General features: G+C 36.9%; 1 protein-coding gene across 1 annotated transcript in view; it reads left to right on the top strand.

The window, feature by feature from the left end:
- LOC118278130 (hemicentin-2) overlaps positions 1-18,307 on the top strand; it is a 161,705-nt gene that overhangs the window by 15,108 nt on the left and 128,290 nt on the right. The gene's annotated exons all lie outside the window — the stretch shown is intronic.

The following is an 18,307-nucleotide window of genomic DNA, read 5'->3' as shown; positions in this document are numbered from 1 at the left end:
GATAAAGTCTGATTTTATTACTGATTATTTTACAACTAAAATGTTGGAATCCTTTTATTATCGAGGCCTTATTTCAATACTAATTTAGCAGGATTTTGGTTAAGGTAAAAAGATACGGTACTTGTTATTCCTTCTTGGCTTAATTCTTTGGAAGTATTTCTCAAAAGTGGAATTAAGGTTTCACACCTCACCCATGTTTCCATGGGTGTAGAGAGAGTCAACGCCAATTACTACGAATCTTACACACCTCTTCACCTGATGGTGAGCAATCGCCGCCGCACATGGACACCCGATGCACCAAAGACGTTATAAGTGCGCTACCGGCCTTTTGGGGGTTAGTAATTTGAGGGTTATTGGGGAATCGGGGATTAGGAACATTGGACAGGGTAATTGGGTCTCCGGTAACCTCACTCACACAACGAAATCGTTGTTTCACGTCAGTTTTCTGTGAGGCCGTGGTACTAGTATCACTCCGGTCGAGCCGGCCCATTCGTGCCGAAACATGGCTCTTCCACATTTAACTGTTGATGTGATTTGGTATTAAAATTCATAACCATTCTGTAACTACAATAGGTCTATTTATAGTTTATGAATTATGAATAATAAGGGAAATAACAATCTGGAAAGTTCCACGCATAGCTCTGAACTGAGCATTATTAAATCAGTGCTATTAAACATAGTTTATGGACACAATCCGGTACAAATATTTATTTATTGATGCTATGCTAGCATCATGATTATTAACAGCTTTCATTACTTCGTACATATATGCAAGTAAATTGATTATGATTTCCATGTATTGTTTATTTTATTGTTAGCTTTTGTCATGTGTTGATAGCAGGCTAGAATGCATTTTGTTACAAGCTCACTGCCTTTTCCTGCGGGTATTGTAAGTGCCGCCTAAGGGACTAACATTTGACATATTTTTTGAAAAGAGTAACGATGGAGTTTCCTGCTTGTTTTCTCCATTCAAAGCTACACTTTGGAACGAGCACCTAGCTTCACTGACAGACGGACTGACAGACTATTATTTATTTCTTTCTTTGTTGACGTTTCAAAAGTACCTAAGTATATGGTTTAATTGGAATAAATGATTTGACTTTGATTGATTTGTCATTTTACTAAGAATTTGTAGTGACAGAACTATTTAGTGAAACTGCATTAAAATTGAGTGACGTGGTGACATTAAGTATATTTGACCATATCAAAATTTGGCCGTTGTTTTTGACATAAAATTATATTTTTGCACGAGCATTTATTGTCATTTAAGCTGCAAACGTTTTAAAATTACATCGTTGGTTTTGACATAAGCAAGACAAGTATTTAAAGTAAATTTAAAGTTTATACAAGTAATAGCACAGATTTGTAAACTATTCTACTATGTAGCTATTAAATGCCCCGTTTTTACATTTGTCTAATAACATACGTAAACGAAAAAGCGTATAAAAATTATACTACTTACTGTCTTCCACAGGTTTGTATGTATGTAGGTACATTTTTGACACAAAATTCTACACAATTATTTAAAAAAAGTGGTCAAAATACTGTACTGTGATGTTGCGTAATAATAGAAAATGTGACAGCAATTATCTGTCTGTCTGTATGTAAACATTTGTCCGTCCTGTCATCAGAATTAAATGGGCGTGACAATATATTTTATGAAGGTACAAATTGTGGGGCAACCTGTACCGATCTGTCAAACTTATTAAATACAATCTGAACTTTATATAAAATAATAAAACGAGCAGATGAATCACCTGGTTGTAAGCAATCGCCGTTGCCCATGGACACCCGAAACACCAGAGGCATTACAAGTACGTTGCCGGCCTTTTGGGGGTTAGGAATTTAAGGGTTTTTTGAGGAATCGGAGATTGGGAAGATTGGGAAGGGGGTAAGGCAATTAGATTACTGGAGTAACTTCACTCATAAAACGCAAGCGTTGTTATGTTGTGGAATACATGTAGTTACTCGTATATCGTAAGATCGGGTCATAAGGAACTGTTCTCTTAGAACACTGCGATTTCTAACCTTGTAAATAAATGATTTTTCTTTCTTTCATTTAAAAGGTATTAAGTGTGTGACACAATACTTTTATTCTAAGAAGAACAGCAGATTAACTACTATCTGAGCCATTTCTTTAATGAATTCTCAACCTTATGGTTCAGTAGTAAAATCCAGAATCTTTACCAGCAAATCCAGTATAGATAAATATATAATTCGTTGCGTTGTACCCAGTGATGTCCCTTTGAATGATTAACTAACTGCGTGCGTGTTCGTTCACGCAAAAAGTTTTCCATTTTTGTGGGTAAAAAAGTTTTCGGATCAATCTATGTTTGAAAACAGTTTAATTTAATAATGTCCTGTCGGCTATTAATGCGGTTCGGAATACAATGGGGAAATAAATTTAAATAACACGTTATAGGTTTGTTTTTTCCTAAATTATGGCGAGTTTTTTTTATGGGGATGTTTTCCCCATATTATTATTCCATATTTTGACACATACATTAGTAACTGCAAGTTTTGTAATTTAGAATCTAAAGTTATAATCTTTATACATTGGTTATCCTGCTCAAGTATAATGGAATCCCTGCAAAGGTAAGATTCTTGTAGATTCCAGAGCTGCGGACTACCTAGCGGGTTTACCGGAACTCCGGTTCGAAAAGCAGGAGTAGGAACGGAGTGGTTTTTAGGCAGTAAGAGTCTGACACTCCCTCTCGCCTCATTCAAGGCGGGAGAAGTAACTGAATGATTTACCCCTTTCAAAAAATAGATACAAGAAAACAGTGAAATCAAACTTTCAGTGCGTAGAAATCTTCAAACCAGCCACGTTGTGGCCTTGACACAATTTTCACATCTTAACGATAAACCTAAAGAACCAACATTGAACAGAATTCAAGGGAACAAAAAGCCGTCGATACATCTTCTATCAGAATTTTCGCTTACACAACACACCTTCCAGCTGTCCCTTCAACTACCCGTGAATATAAAACAAAATATACTAAAACAACTGTTTGTCTAAAGTAGGATAGAATGGCCGACACTATGTAGGGTCCACTACGTTTAGACACACATCACCGGAGATTGGACAAGCTCCTTTATAAGCCTACTCGATCACTGATCACATAGGTAATGTTGTCAACGGATTTTAGACTTATTACTTGACGGGACAAGGTTGGGTATTTTTTGACACGTTTTTTTAAGGAATACTGCTTATGGTATTTGTTTGAACGTATGTATCTATGTGTTGTTAGCAGGTGTGTAAGACGGTTTTAAAAAAATGATGCATTGTGATTGTTTTTAATTGCTACGCCGTGTACTGGTGCCATAGTAGAATTCTATTCTACACAATTAAACTCTTTCTGTGGGTGATGTAAGATCCCATCACAGATACTAAAAAATAGCATTGATTACTGATAAATCAGATTATCTTCTTAAACGACTATTTTTACCCGCCTACCAAGCATGCATTATGTAATGGAGGTCCATGTATTACTTCACCGTTTGTCAGTGGTGTCTATATGATGAGAAAGCATATACAACTCGGGAAAAGTCTCAGTGGTACTTTGCCGTTGGTAGGTTCCTATCCTGCACCCTCATACATGAGAAGCAGGCGTCTTAAGCCTCTGTACCACCAGGACATCAAGAGTATCATCATTAAACACAAAAGCAATCAACCTTTAGAATGAAGTTATCGATTCAAATTGAATGGAGCCTGTAACCCAAGGTCACGTTCCATGAGCTCAGTCTTGGAATAATTCAATGGCTCAAGATTGGCTAAGTTTAGACCACTGCGGTTTGGACCTCAGAATAGATTCGGTTCTTACCTTCCGGGTCCCGTTAGAGAACGAAATTAATTTTGAAATTGTTACAGGTTGCTATTGGAGGAAATGGTTTAGTAACATTTATTTTTGGATTCGTTCGTTTAGAGGCTTTTAACGTAGCTGGTGATTTAAATTTAGCAGGCGGCGGATCGTAGGTTAAATGGTTCAGGTTTATCAGAGAGCTTTGCTGATTGCTACCCAGTCTCTGATAAGTATTTTAGTTAGCATTTGCCACACCCGTAAGAAGAAATGTCGTGGTTCGGATGACGCCTGCACCTTATGCATGAGGGTGCGGCAAATACCAATGTGATTTTTTCCGAGTTATAGGTACTCTCTAAGATTATTTAGACACCAGTGACAAACGGTGAAGGAAAATCATCGTGAGGAAATGTAGGCCTAAAATTTCTAATTATAAGTTTGAAATCGTCAACCCGCATTGAGCAAGCGTGGTGATTAATTTTCAAACCTTCTTCATGCGAGAAGAGGCTTTGGTCAGCAGTAGCCACCAATAGGCTGTTGATGTGATGTGATGTGAGAAAATTAGGTTTAGTGGTCTTACTGTCTATTCTTGTTTCAACACATGGTAAACAGGTTAGACAAGCCTAAACAAAATGTTTGCTCATAATACCATCCCAAACATTAAAATCCAACTACGGAATTAGGTCGTTCAACCAAATTGGAGTTTTGTTAGTAATATTAAGTTAAGAACTAATTTATATTTAATTACTTGTAGTAACTAATTCTAACATGGCGAAATATATACGGGAAAGTAGTTCAGGGAGGTCGCTTCCCTCACTATTGAGGATAAACGGAGCAAGGAGGTTCTAATTATAATATGTCATTAGAACTGAACTTATTTCTGTCTCTGTGACTTTGTTTACGCGAAAATCATCTCTGAAGTCTCATTTACGTATATTTTTGACAAAATTCATCACAATTGGTTTAGCAGTTTAGGTGTGAAAGTGTAACAAACAATTAGGTTTTGCATTTGTACGTATAGGTGTTTTTGCTCATTTACCTCTGTCCACAGTAAGAGTGGACATGCACAATATAAATGAAATTTTAGAAAATTGTGGATTTTGGGATTGTCTGTTTTAATAATTATCTTAGAAATGCAAGCCATTATGATCAACATTCGTTAATTACTTTATTAGTCATAAAGAATCAAGGAAACAAACATCAAAAAGTTTCGTTGTGTGAGTGAGGTTACCGGAGCCCCAATAACCCCCCTCCTAATCTTTCCAATCCCCGATTCCCCAACAACCCTGAAATTCCTAACACCCAAAAGACCGGCAACGCACTTGTAACGCCTCTGGTGTTTTGCGTGTCCATGGGCGGCGGCGATTGCTTACCACATTAAAAAACCAATTTGGAAATCAAAGGCCCCAAAATAACACAACCCTGGAAAAAATCCGATCAACAAGGTCTGTAGTGATCTTTTTAATTATTTACGTTGACATATAAGAGGTATTTTCTATAAACAATACGTTGAATCTTTCATTGAATTACACCGTACTGAGGTGTGTTGCACGCAATCATATGGAGACACACGATTTTATGCCTTTTGTGAATAACATAACTTTTGTTTTTCAATGAAAATGCTTTTTCGGTATGTATTTGTAGGAAAAATGTGTTTTTAGAATGTTGTTGTGGAATGTAGTGTAGCATAGAGTTATATTTTGAAAATTAGGTAGAATGTGTATGCAGTACAATCTATTTTTCGTCAATTACTTACCTAAATTCCAATTGTTATATAGGACAACTCATAAACCAATCACTACTTCTAATTCGGGTTTCAATCCTAATCCTTTGGTTCCCGATACGGTATCACGGATGACTTAACAAGTTGCCGGAACTTCGGTTCGAAGAACAAGAGTAGAACGAGATATTTTTTAGTTAGAAAGAGCCCGACACTCTCTTTCTCCTCACCTAATTTTTCCATTCAAAGAAAATAAAATCGGTTGGTTTTGACAACCAACTTATATACATACATAACTTCACTACTCCCATGGGGGTATATAGAGACAATGACCCATGGGGAGTAGGCCTCTGCCTACCCCCATGGGTCTCTACAATGGAACGCCAATTGCTACGAATCTTAGCCATCTCTTTCTCTTGATCAACCGTTATTTTTTGTCGTCGTAGTCTTTGTCAATCTTCGTTGATAAACAAAGGTGCTTGCTTACCGAAATTAAAGTAATTTATGTTTTTCTTAGAAATCACTACTATTATGAGTAAAAATCAAAAATAATTAACCACACTTCGCCAAACCCGAAACCCAATACCAAGACTTAGTTATAACAGTCACGCTTCTACTTCAATCAAATACATGGCTGACAAAATACAGAAAAAAAATCCATTTTATATTTTATCCCCTAGGCGGTACAATTTACACAATTTCTCAGAACTTTCTCAAAACTACGATTTGTCTATATTTCGGCCTAACACGTAGGTAGACTGAAAATGTAGCTATAAAACATTTTTATCGCTGTAATTTAGTTTTGTCTGTCCACCTTTTCATCTTGGAAAACATTATTAAACATTTCATTTGTGTTGGTAAATCAATTTAGTTGTACAACTTACTCTGTATTCTTTAGAAACCAGGTCAGACCGTGATGTTGATTGCTGTTGCCATCGGCGATTACCGTAATTATATTTTGATTTGGATTGAAAAGTACTAATGAGATAATTTTGCTATTTCTTTCGTATAAAATAAGTAATTACACATTAGTACTATAACTGTAGGTACTATTGATCTAAGTAAAAACATTGAATTTCATTAAAGTTATTTTTAATGTATGATTTTCATACTTTATTGACACATACACAAAAATACATTTACATTGTAATAGTAATTTGAGTACCATGCGTGGTCTTATCACAATACTTAGAGAAAACGAAACAAACTTTAGAATTCCAGGACCAACCTTTGGAATATCTACGTATAAAATGTATCTAGGAATGACGTAGCGCGATGCACATTATATCGAAATATCTTCGAAAGCACTGATAACACAATCATAAGAAAAATACATACGTGTCTAAAATTTTATAATAGTCTACAAGACGGTCATTAAAACTAAAAATTACCTTTTACAGTTTGTGTTCCGTCACAAGTAAAAAAAAATATATGTTACGCCCAGATTTTTCTAGAATAAAGAGAAACATGTTTAAAATGATACGTTACCAATACTAGGGTCATGTTTTGGATGACCGAGCACGTTGATCCCTGGGGTATGTTCCACCTAATCACTACTCAAGCCCTTTTCAACCCCAGCTCGAGTGGGATGAATTCCTAAAAGAAATACCTGAATACATGTGTCTCTGTTCTGTTAACATTTTATTTCTACGTCATACACCTTTAATGCCAAGTTTAAGGGTCGGTTCACACAGACCGGCTCGAGGAGTAGAGCAGATTTTTGTCACGTTGAAAATGGAGTTTTTAGTATTGATATTAAGGTTTATTTTTTCATGTGCACTGCTTTTGTCATTAAGAATGCTTGAAGGCGCTTGGTGTGTATCATACCAGGAGCTGACCGGCTCCGAACGCGTACTTTTTCTCGATCGTGCAGCCGATTGGTTCAGATTGCGTGCTCTTTCTCGATCGGCCAGCTGATCGCCTCCGAGCGCATCTTCTTTTTTATATGTTAAATGGGCCGACGTTTGGCCGCTATCTCGCCTGATGGTAAGTGATGATGCGGCCTACGATGGAGCACGTCAGCCCATAAGCAACCTATTCACTCGGGCTTTGAAGACACCCAGGTTATACCCATCAGGAAACACATACTCCGGCAAGGAGTTCCACTTCTTCACTTTCAGGTCGCTTCTAGCCAGTCTTTGTGAAATAGTTAGCGACTTCGCTACGACCAACTCCAAGCGTATACGATCAGGTCTATGTAAAAGAAAAATGCGCGCCGATGCTCTCCGACCCGGTATGTGTGACCGGACCCTAATAGTGAATACAAGACCATTTAAGTTTATATTAGTTCCATGTGAATTTATCATCGTCTAAGTGCTTCTTACGACGTATTTAGGGAGGTCAGGTGCCGGACCAATCGTTTATTGTGCTTTTTGCGTTTCAGAATAGAAATGTGTTTTCTCCGAGACAAACTCGTAATTGTAATTATTTGGAGAAAAACACGGATGTCATTTTCTACCATTCTATGGTTCACATATTATTATGTGCACTGTGCTATTAAATAGTTTACAGTAATCAAATAGTCAAAGTATACATTAGATATTGTTAATGTAGATCATCATATTGTAAGTGTGGGAGAGCCATGCTTCGTCACGAATGGGCCGGCTTGATCGGAGTAATACCACGGCCTCACAGAAAACCGACGTGAACCAACGCTAGCGTTGTGTTTCGTTGTGTGAGTGAGGTTACCGGAAGTTCAATTACTCTCCTTCCCAATCCCCGATTCCCCGACAACCCTTAAATTCCTAACCCCCAAAAGGCCGGCAACGTACTTGTAACGCCACTGGTGTTTCGGGTGTCCATGGGCAGCGGCGATTGCTTACCATTAGGCGATCTGTCTGCTCGTTTACAAGCTTTTAACATAAAAATATTTATTACATTAAAATAGAAAAAATAAAACACCCAAACAATACATCATGATAAAAATCCAGATAGATTTGTTATCCAGCAGTGGGCGTTGGGGCGTTGGGCGTAAGTTGCATTTGAGTAATTTGCCGTAAAATCCATTCGGAATGGTTCCCGCCATTAGCTGAATGAGTCAATACCAATAGTAATGAATAAAAACATTAAAGTATATAAAAAAAAGAAACAGTGAAAGCCGTTAATCCATTCGCTTCAGCAATAAATATGGTTGGAAGCTAAAAAAACGACACTTGCATATTAATTAGCTTAAAACGCTTTTCTTTGATTTACATTTTTGTTATTCGTGAGTCGGCTGTTTCGGACTTTTTAATACAATTGGGGATTAGTTGCAGTTTTCAATGTTGTTGTGTAAAAGTATAGAGACATTTTTTTCATCTTATAAGCTGGTAAACGAGCAGACGGATCATCATGGTATGCAATCGCCGCCACCAGAGGCTTTACAAGTGCGTTGCTGGCCTTTTGGGTGTTAGGAATATAAGCGTTGTTGGGTAATTTATCCTCCGATAATCTCACTCACACAATGCAAGCGTTGTTTCACGTTGGTTTTCTGTGAGGTCGTGGTATCACTCCGGTCGAGCCGACCCATTCGTGCCGAAGCATGGCTCTTCCATACATTGACTGCATTATTGGCACAACGGGCTGCTGCGATTTGCACCTTCTTTAAATAATTAAAGAATTGAGAATAATTAAAGAATACATAAGTAATATACAATTGTTTTACGTTGTATTGTAATTTGTGAATTCATGCGTAACGCAAAAAACGCATTCATGTCACAGGAGACGACTCAAGTAAATGTTTTTTTAAAGAATGACAATAACTTTACTGATAAGACTTTAGTTGCGAAAATTCATATCTTCAGGGAGTAATTGACGTTACTTTATGATCACATTTTTGAGTCTAGAATTTTTATTTTACAGTTTCTAGTCTAGAATTTTTATTTTACAGTTTCTAGTCTAGAATTTTGTTTTAGTTATTTTTATGATGACGCAAGTCACAAGATATATCATCCTGATTACTTTTCATGTAGCATTAATAACATAGTTACTAGTGCGACTGCTATGCAAGGGGTCCTGGGTGAGATTCCTAGGTCGAGCTGAACGTTTTTCGGATTTTCGTAATTGGGCCTCCGGTTACCTCATTTACACAACGCAAACGTTGTTTCATGTCGGTTTTCTGTGAGGCCTTGGTACCACTTCGGTCGAGCCGGCACATTCGTGGCGAAGCATGGCTCTCCCACACTAAAATTTAAATGATTTTAAAACTGTAAAACAATAATTCATAGAAATTATTATAAGGGTGATTAGGGCGATTAATCGCACTTGAGAAAAACCATAATGCGGTCTTGGCTTAAATCTTAAAATAAATTGTGTAAAATCAACAAAACCTCCGATAGTTTATTATATCCATTGATAAATTTATTCATAGGTGCCCACGTATCGCCTACAAAGGGTCTATTTCAAGCGATCCGTATTAAAAGTGTGTTAGCAAACATTATTTTGGGCGAACATCAATCTTCCAGCGATTATTGGCTGGAATTATGTACTGTAATGCGCGAATTATGTATTGGTAGTTGTTATGTGTATGTACATAATAATCTGATTACATGAAAAAAAATGGCTTGGCTGCGGAATATACTTTCTTGGTTTGGATTCATGGTTTTTGAAGGTATTATTGGTGTTGGTACATATTTTAATGAATTTTAGTATCTAGTATCAAGAAGTCTGAAATAATACGAATAATTCTCTCTCTGAGCACTTGTAAGTGCACTTGTGCTCAGAGAGAGAAGTATTCTATAATATTCAGTTATACAAACATACATACAGTAGTAGGATGTATTGAAGCATGAACCCATGGCATTTGGATACAATACAGGCAATTCAATAGATTCAGCGCATCCTGCTGTTTGATTTGAAACTCTATAGATATAGAAAGTAAAATTTAAATTGTTTAGTTGTTATTGACTTTATTTTTGGATGCTAAACTTCCAAAATTACTGACAGACTTTGAAAATTCCACCATATCACTATATTTTATTGAATGTTATTATACAGATAGAAGTAAACTCGAATGTAGTATAATTTTCTGTATGTAATTTGTTACGAGTTATTACGTAAGTCGAAAAAAAACAACTATATTCATATGCCAAATATCCTATACTACTTAATACAACCTATAGAACTTAATATATTGGCTACAAAAAAAAAATAGCCACACAAAGCCATACTGCCGCTACTTGAAACTTATTGGAACCAAACACAACAGCTTAATATATCTTTCTCAACCAACACCAACAGCAGTGCCAAACCCAAGATTTTCCGGCACATTCTCACAATAATTTCTCTCAAATTAAAATAGAGTACAGACCTACTTAGCCCGATCGTTGCGTGCTAACTTGCAGGATAATTTGTAGGCTAATGAATGCTCGGCTTTAGCCCGTAAACAGTTTCATATTACTGCGGGAACCAATTATTTCAAAATATTGTTCCCAGCAGGTTAATTTCATGAGGTACGGCGGATTATTTCAACTTAACCGGCTTAAAATAATTAGTGGGTATTGTGTTTTGAGTTATTTTTATTGTTTTAATTGTTAAATTGCGGCAATTAGCGGTGTGTAATCGAATTTATTTAATGTGTTGCGATGATTATGTGTTGGTGTTCCAATAAATTGTTGGTGAAATGCTAATTTTGTTTCGTTTGCTTTCTTTCTCTAGAATGAGTTGTTTTTTTAATGTGGTTACTCTATATTTGAGTTTAAGAAACGCAACCAGATCACATTAGGAAACTAATGCCGAAGTTCTCCTAAATTTAAAAGAACCCTTAAACTAACATAGGTGTCGGTCGTTAAATCGTTAACACGGAAAAAGTGATATCGGTACTTGCCGTTGATAGGCTTAGAACTTGCACCCTCGTGCATGAGAAGCAGGCGTCTTCTCCTCAAACGTCCGGGCCACTACGCCGTATATAGGAACATATAGCTAGTAAATATATAGTTAGCTACGTACCCCAGCCCTTTACACAGGGGAAAACGGCCATAGGCGAGGAGTGTTGATGGCACGACATACTATAAACAGTGCCTTACTTAAAGAACCTTTGTGTTTAGGGTTCGCTGTATTACAACCTTAGGGTGCTTTGGCTATGTAGCTATGTTGCAAAGATGTAATAGCTAAGCTGTGAAACTATGTGACCGTTTCCACTGATACTAAGCGATGTAGTCGTGCGAGTAAGATGTGCTATGAAGATGCGCCGAAGTAGCTGTGTGAGGAAGATACGTTGCTCTACTATACGACGTATTGATAGTAGGGAAGCTATCCATAGCATATATCTATAGCACGCATCCATAACACACATCTTTCCATATAAAAAACCTAGCTTAGCTGAGTCCGTTTCCACCAGTGCTAAGCTATGTATACCAATAAATATGATTGGTGGCAGCCAAACGCATCCACAGCAACGTAGCATAGCACATCTCTGGTGGAAAAAGCACCCTTATACTCGTACCCTTTTGTCGTTATCTTGAGGATCTTAATATTCATTGGTCGAGTGGTAAGAATGTGTGGTAGTATAGGTTGAGGATACTGGTTTGTTCTGTGAGTGACTTTTTTTAAGGGGGAAAATCATCCAATTACTTCTCTCGCCTTGGGCTAGGTGAGAGGGAGTGTCAGACTCTTACTGACTAAAAACCACCCCGTTCCTACTCCTGCTTTTCGAACCGGAGCCCCGGTAAACCCGCTAGGTAGTCCGCAGCTCCGGATCAGGCATCAGCCCTAGTGGGCCTCTGTGAATGATTTAGTTTTAGTTTTTCTTTTGAGTAGTCTTCAAATCCCGAGTGAACCGGTTGCTCATAGGTAGGCGTGCTCCATCGTTGCTTACCACCTAGCGAGATGGTGGCCAAACGCCATAGCGTAGTATAGGTAGGTGCGTAGTGTAGGTTCGGTTCGTAAGTGATTTAATTTTAGTTTTTCTTTTGAGTAGTCTTCAAGTCCCGAGTGAACAGGTTGCTTATAGGTAGGCGTGCTCCATCGTTGCTTACCACCAGGCGAGATGGTGGCCAAACGCCGTCCTATTAAGTACAAAAAAGGGTATTGAAATTCAGGTCTAGTCTAGACAGACATGTATTTTCTTAAAGGGCCAGTCGAATAAATTGAGTCAAGGTAAGCGTCGGGCGGAGCAATATTGGATTTTTTCAGTTTTTCGTAAATTGTTAGTGCTTGTAGTAAACACTGAGTCTAGAATTATATTGTGCCCAGCATGTGGTTAGGCTCTCCCTCTAATACATGAGACTCATAACTTTAATAGTTTTACTGCATAGTTAGCGCTTTGGGTAACGAGTAGCGGGTTCGATTTCCACTCGGAGTTAGCTCTTTGTCTGATCTGCAAAATGTTGTTTCGGGTTTGGGTGTCTGTGAACTTGTATGTTTGAAAACGCACCCACGATACAGAAGAAAATCCTAGTGTTGGGTAACAATTTTCTAAAAAAGATAAAATATAAAAGAAAAAAATGGTTACAAGTGAGAGGTACATTATTCACCTCAACCTATTATACTTATAAACAAGTAACAAACCAATCAACATTCTCAAAAACGAATCTAAAACTTCACAACAAACAAACAAATAAATAAATAAACGAACAACGAAAAAAAAAAACAATAATTTCTAGAAAGTTCCACAAAAGAAAAAGTGTGTGCTAACTAACGTGAGAAACATTGTTACACTTTATTTTACATAATGATACAGGCAGTTTCAAAACACGTAGCGAAACTTCACCACTGATATATATTATACAATATAATATTATTATATAATATATATATTTTATATTATTATCGATATAGAACGTGCAGACATCGGTTTAATCTGTATCGGTATTCTTTGAGTCGATGTTAGTATTCATTGCGGCTAGTGAGAACATACTGTGAATATCTAACGCCTCTAGAGTATTTGTAGACGAGCAACTCTTTTGATAGACGGCAATGAAATTGTTGCCGGCAACTGTTGACTGGAATGTAATTGGTTTTGTTCTGTTTCTATTCGTTTTTAAGAGGCAGTCGGTTTGGTATTGATGAATGTTACCTATTGTATTATAATTTTCGTGAGACATACTAAATTAATTGTTATGGTCACACGAGTAGCTTGTAGTGGAGTTCCTTGTCAAACAGTTACGGCGTATAGTGTATTTAATAAGATTTGAATTTCTTTATTATATTATTGTCTTTTGTCTAGATCTACCTCACACGATGTCAATCTTTCCAAAACAAAAAACATAACGTTGTAAGTCAACGTCATAATCAAAATTATTTATTTCAAAAAGAGGAACTCACTTTTGAACATTAAAGCAAATTGAGTGAGAAATATGAGTCACATTATTCACACATTAAATTATTAACTTTGCCTAAACAATAGGTATCGAAAAAAACTACCTAAATAAAATCCATAAAACAAATATATAAAAAATAAATGATTTTGCAGAAACTGCCTAATTGATAGTTGTAATCCAATAGAAACACTCGATTCCAGAAATCGGATTACAGTTAGCAAAACAATCACAAATAAAATTCCATTTCAAAATAAATTAAAAATAATTTGACTGCCTTGTTGGTGGAGTGGTCGCAATTGTGACTGCCGAGCATGGATTCTCGGGTTTCAGTCCCGGGTTGGACAAAGTATTACGGGGTTATTTTCGGGATTTCTCAGTGGTAGCACGGGTTCTGGAATTGAGCCCAGTGTATGGTATAGGTTCACCCCCTATTACAAGGGACTTATAACACAAATGATGAAAAGTGGGTGTACATTGTATATTGGCACTATGTACCGTAATTTACAGTTGCACCTCTGCCTACCCCTTCGGGGATAAAAGGCGTGACGATACGACGACGAACAATCAAATTTCAAAACGAACAACGGTTCATATTAAACGTAATAATATTTCTGATATTCAATTCAGTTTCATTGAAAAATATTTTCCCGTTCAACTTTTTAATGTTTAAACTGTATTTTGTACTGGAACTGACGTATTTTAATTAAATATGCAGTGTTGCTGAACTTACAGTTTTGTCGTTATATTGAAAGTGGTGCGCAAACAAAGTTTACCCCATATATCGTAATTTTAATAACTAGGTACCGAGTACCTGCTATTAATTTGTTGCCGTAACTTTTGCAAACGAGACAATAACGTTGTATTTTGAATATTTTAAAGTTTCTGATTATTTAGTGTGGGTTAAAATGTTTTGTGATGGTTTTGTTTAGTTGTTTTAGGTGTGCGAACTGCCTAGCGGGTTTACCGGGGCTTCGGCTCGAAAAGCAGGAGTAGAAATGGGGTGGTTTTTAGTCAGTAAGAGTCTGACACTCTCTCTCTCGTCTCGGCCAAAGCGAGAAAAATCATTGGATGATTTTCCGCTTATAATTACATATTTACAACTATACTACAATTTGATAAATACCTTTTTTTACATTTAATGGGTCGACGTTTGAGACGCACGGCTGCCCATAAGCAAACTATTCACTCGGGCCTTGAAGATACCCAGGTTATACCCATCAGGAAACACAGACTCCGGCAAGGAGTTCCACTCCCTAGCAGTTCGCACAAGGAAGCTTGAAGCAAAGCGCTTCGTGCGAGTGGGTGGGATATCTACCATGAAGCGGTGACGTCTCGCCGATTGTCTTGTGGTTCGATGATGAAAAGGACTAGGGGGAATCAAGTTGTGTAATTCCCCCGCACACTCTCCAAAAATGTATCCGGTAAAAAACGGAAAGGCTTTCAACCTTACGCCTGTGTTCGAGGCTTTGAAGTTTGAAACCAATTAACAAAATATTACTAAAAATATTAGGTACTTATAATTTTGTCAGGGAACGTCTCCCCGACCTAAAAGATTACCCCTACAGGCCTACACGTGTATTAGATTGCATGCACATTTTAAAAATACCTAAAATAATAATAATTCAAAATATTTAAAACCAGTGTCTCGTCTACATAGACCCGAAGTCAGAAAAGTGTACAAATAATGCAGTACAGTCGACGTAACAAGTCGCTGACAGCGTTCGAAGATTGGCCAGTAAACGAATCACTTAGTTTGGCTTGTGTTTCGCAATTATTTACTCAATTAATATTTTATTTTATCAGTAAAACTAGTAAGGTGAACTTAATGTCATTAATGTGGTATTTAAATGTTAAAATAAATTTAACTTACACGTTTTAAATGTCGTGATAAAGATTTACTTTTAATTAATTTATCCAAAATCGTTTAAACTTGAAATTGAGTTATTATTTTTAAATCTAAAATTAAAGTCTTGAAATTCGGAATTTCCTTCAAATAGACATGGCGTTAGATACAGTTATAAACTGCGAAGGGGCTTGCTGGAAGTGGTCCAATAATAAAACTCACTTGATTTGGTAAATAAAACCGGTAATAATACATCAACAGCCTCTATGTGGCCACTGCTGACCAAAAGCCTCTTCTCACACACAGGTTTCAGCATTAATCACCACACTTGCTCAATAGGGAACGGCACTTTCAAACCTATAATTACAATTACAAAATATAAGCCCAGGTTGAATCACTATGTTTTCATTTACCATTTGTATATATTCGCTAAATAATAAAAAGACTGCACGGTTATTGCGGTAGCTGGGCTGCCACGCAACGGGTAGCGGGTTCGATTCCCGCACGGAGCAACTCTTTGTGTGATCCACAAATTGTTGTTTCGGGTCTGGGTATCATGTGTATGTGAACTTGTATGTTTGTAAACGCACCCACGACACAGGAGAAAATCCTAATGTGGGGCAACGTTTAAAAAAAAAAAAACATAGAACTTGGAACATGGTGGAGAAGCGAATGTCTTAAGCCCGAAGGCTACCACCACATCACCATCTAGTCATAGTAACAAAAAAACCTCAGTGTTACCACGACACATCAAAGCCATAATAAATAACAAAAGGTAACATAAAAAAAAGCAAAACACATTTTATTTTTCTATCCCTACAAATAGTCCTTTTGTCCACAACTGTATACAAGATGGCGTCGAATTATTCTATTCTTATTCAATGGTTGCGTTGTGGCTCTGGGCACTAAAGAATTTGTCAGACAATTCTCACTAAATGTCCACTTTCTACTATATCTTGTCCCGTGACGAAGGTACAGACGTTTCGTCTCTGATTACAGTTTTTTTTTAGAGATCTTTATACAGGATGACACTGTGAAAAGTTTTTCGTAATGTGTTTAAACTTGTGCGGTATCCTTTTGGCTACGTCTTTGCTTGTGCGTGTGTTATTATCTCCTCTCTAGCTATTTTTAGGTATAGCAAATAAGATATTGACTAATTTTTATTTTAATGTCCGTCTTGTCGTTGATTTAAAAATATTAGACACAAAATTTTTATGAACTAATATTATGAATGTGCAAGTTTTTTTTCAATCACGCTGAAATAAGTGAATGGATTTTGATAAAATTTGGTTTACAGTTAGGGTATGAGCTGATATTTTATGTCACGGAAACGTGGGCAAAGCCGCTGGCAGAAGCTAGTTAAATATGTTTCTCGTAACTATACTATCAGCACAAAAATTTAAGCTATATCAAAATAAACCATAGCAAATTGATATCTTTAACACAATGCCCACATTAAATCTTTCAAAATGGATTCACGCCTAAAGAAAAAAAGGAAAGTCGACATAAATGTGACACTAATATCCTAATCCTCTTTGAACTTTAGTACGGGCCCCTTAAACCGGGAGTAACATAACCTGGTGGGATTTCTCAGTCTACAGGGACCCAGTATTTCCTAATCTCCTGGTGTTTTATCGCGAGGGGGTCGCTCCGGGCCTTTTTGACCCACCCACGTTTTTCCACGTATTAGAAATTGTGATAATGTAAAAAATAGAAATGAAGAAATGTATTATTAGGACATCTCTTTGTGTTTTCTTTATGTGTATTAATATTAAGTAAGGTTACATTTTTCTTTTACGGGCCTTAGAATTTGTTAGAATGGGACAATCCTAAATCAATATATTAGTCTTTGTGAGTAATGATTTCGCTAAGGTCTGTTCCATCTAGAATTTTCTTGGTATTTCTTGTGTAGTGGTTTGTAAGTGTTGCTGGGGGTCACATGTGTTGAATTCTTTTAATTTATTGAGTTTTGTAAGAATTCCACCTTTCTAGATTCCATACCATACAAAAAATATATTTAAAAGAATGGAATTCTTCTCCATTCGAAGCTAGTTTCACTGACGGACAGACTATTATTTATTTATTTATTTGTTGATATTTCAAAAGTACCTATTTATGGTTTAATTGGAATAAATGATTTGACTTTGACTTTTCAAATATGAAGAACACGTTCAACTCAATAGGTCAATTAAGACCTGTAGTCTTAGTACGAGTTTGCTTTATGTTTGAAGTTATCGAAACGAAAGCGCGTTCGGCGCTCTGATTGGTTGGTTTATTTAAGCTGGCCAATCAGAGAGCCAAAGGTACGGGCCAGCAGTAAGTATCAACCGACTCAGTCACTATTACGTCTATTAGTACACTTATTAGTCACTATATAATACAAAACGATAATCTTCACAATCCATTTCTTCCCCCAAACACCAATCTGGAACTAGACACACATCTAAAACAAATCCCTTGAAACCGGTATGAATTAAATGGGAACTCTTGAAATCCGCTAATGAACTGCCAAGAGCCTGTCCGGCGGTACCTTTTACCAACATCCGTGAAGGCTGTATTATGTAAATCGTTCTTTGTTGGACGTCCATTCGCTCGGACGAATATTATCTCTCGTTGTGCGGTGCCGTGTTTGCATAAAGGACCATGCCCATATTAGTATGGAGCTAAAAGTCAGCACTGTCATGCGATGCCCAAATTGCAGCCCTAT

The sequence above is a fragment of the Spodoptera frugiperda genome, chromosome 18 (genome assembly GCF_023101765.2).
Source record: "Spodoptera frugiperda isolate SF20-4 chromosome 18, AGI-APGP_CSIRO_Sfru_2.0, whole genome shotgun sequence".
Classification (NCBI taxonomy): domain Eukaryota; kingdom Metazoa; phylum Arthropoda; class Insecta; order Lepidoptera; family Noctuidae; genus Spodoptera; species Spodoptera frugiperda.
This window is presented reverse-complemented; position numbering and strand designations above follow the sequence as displayed.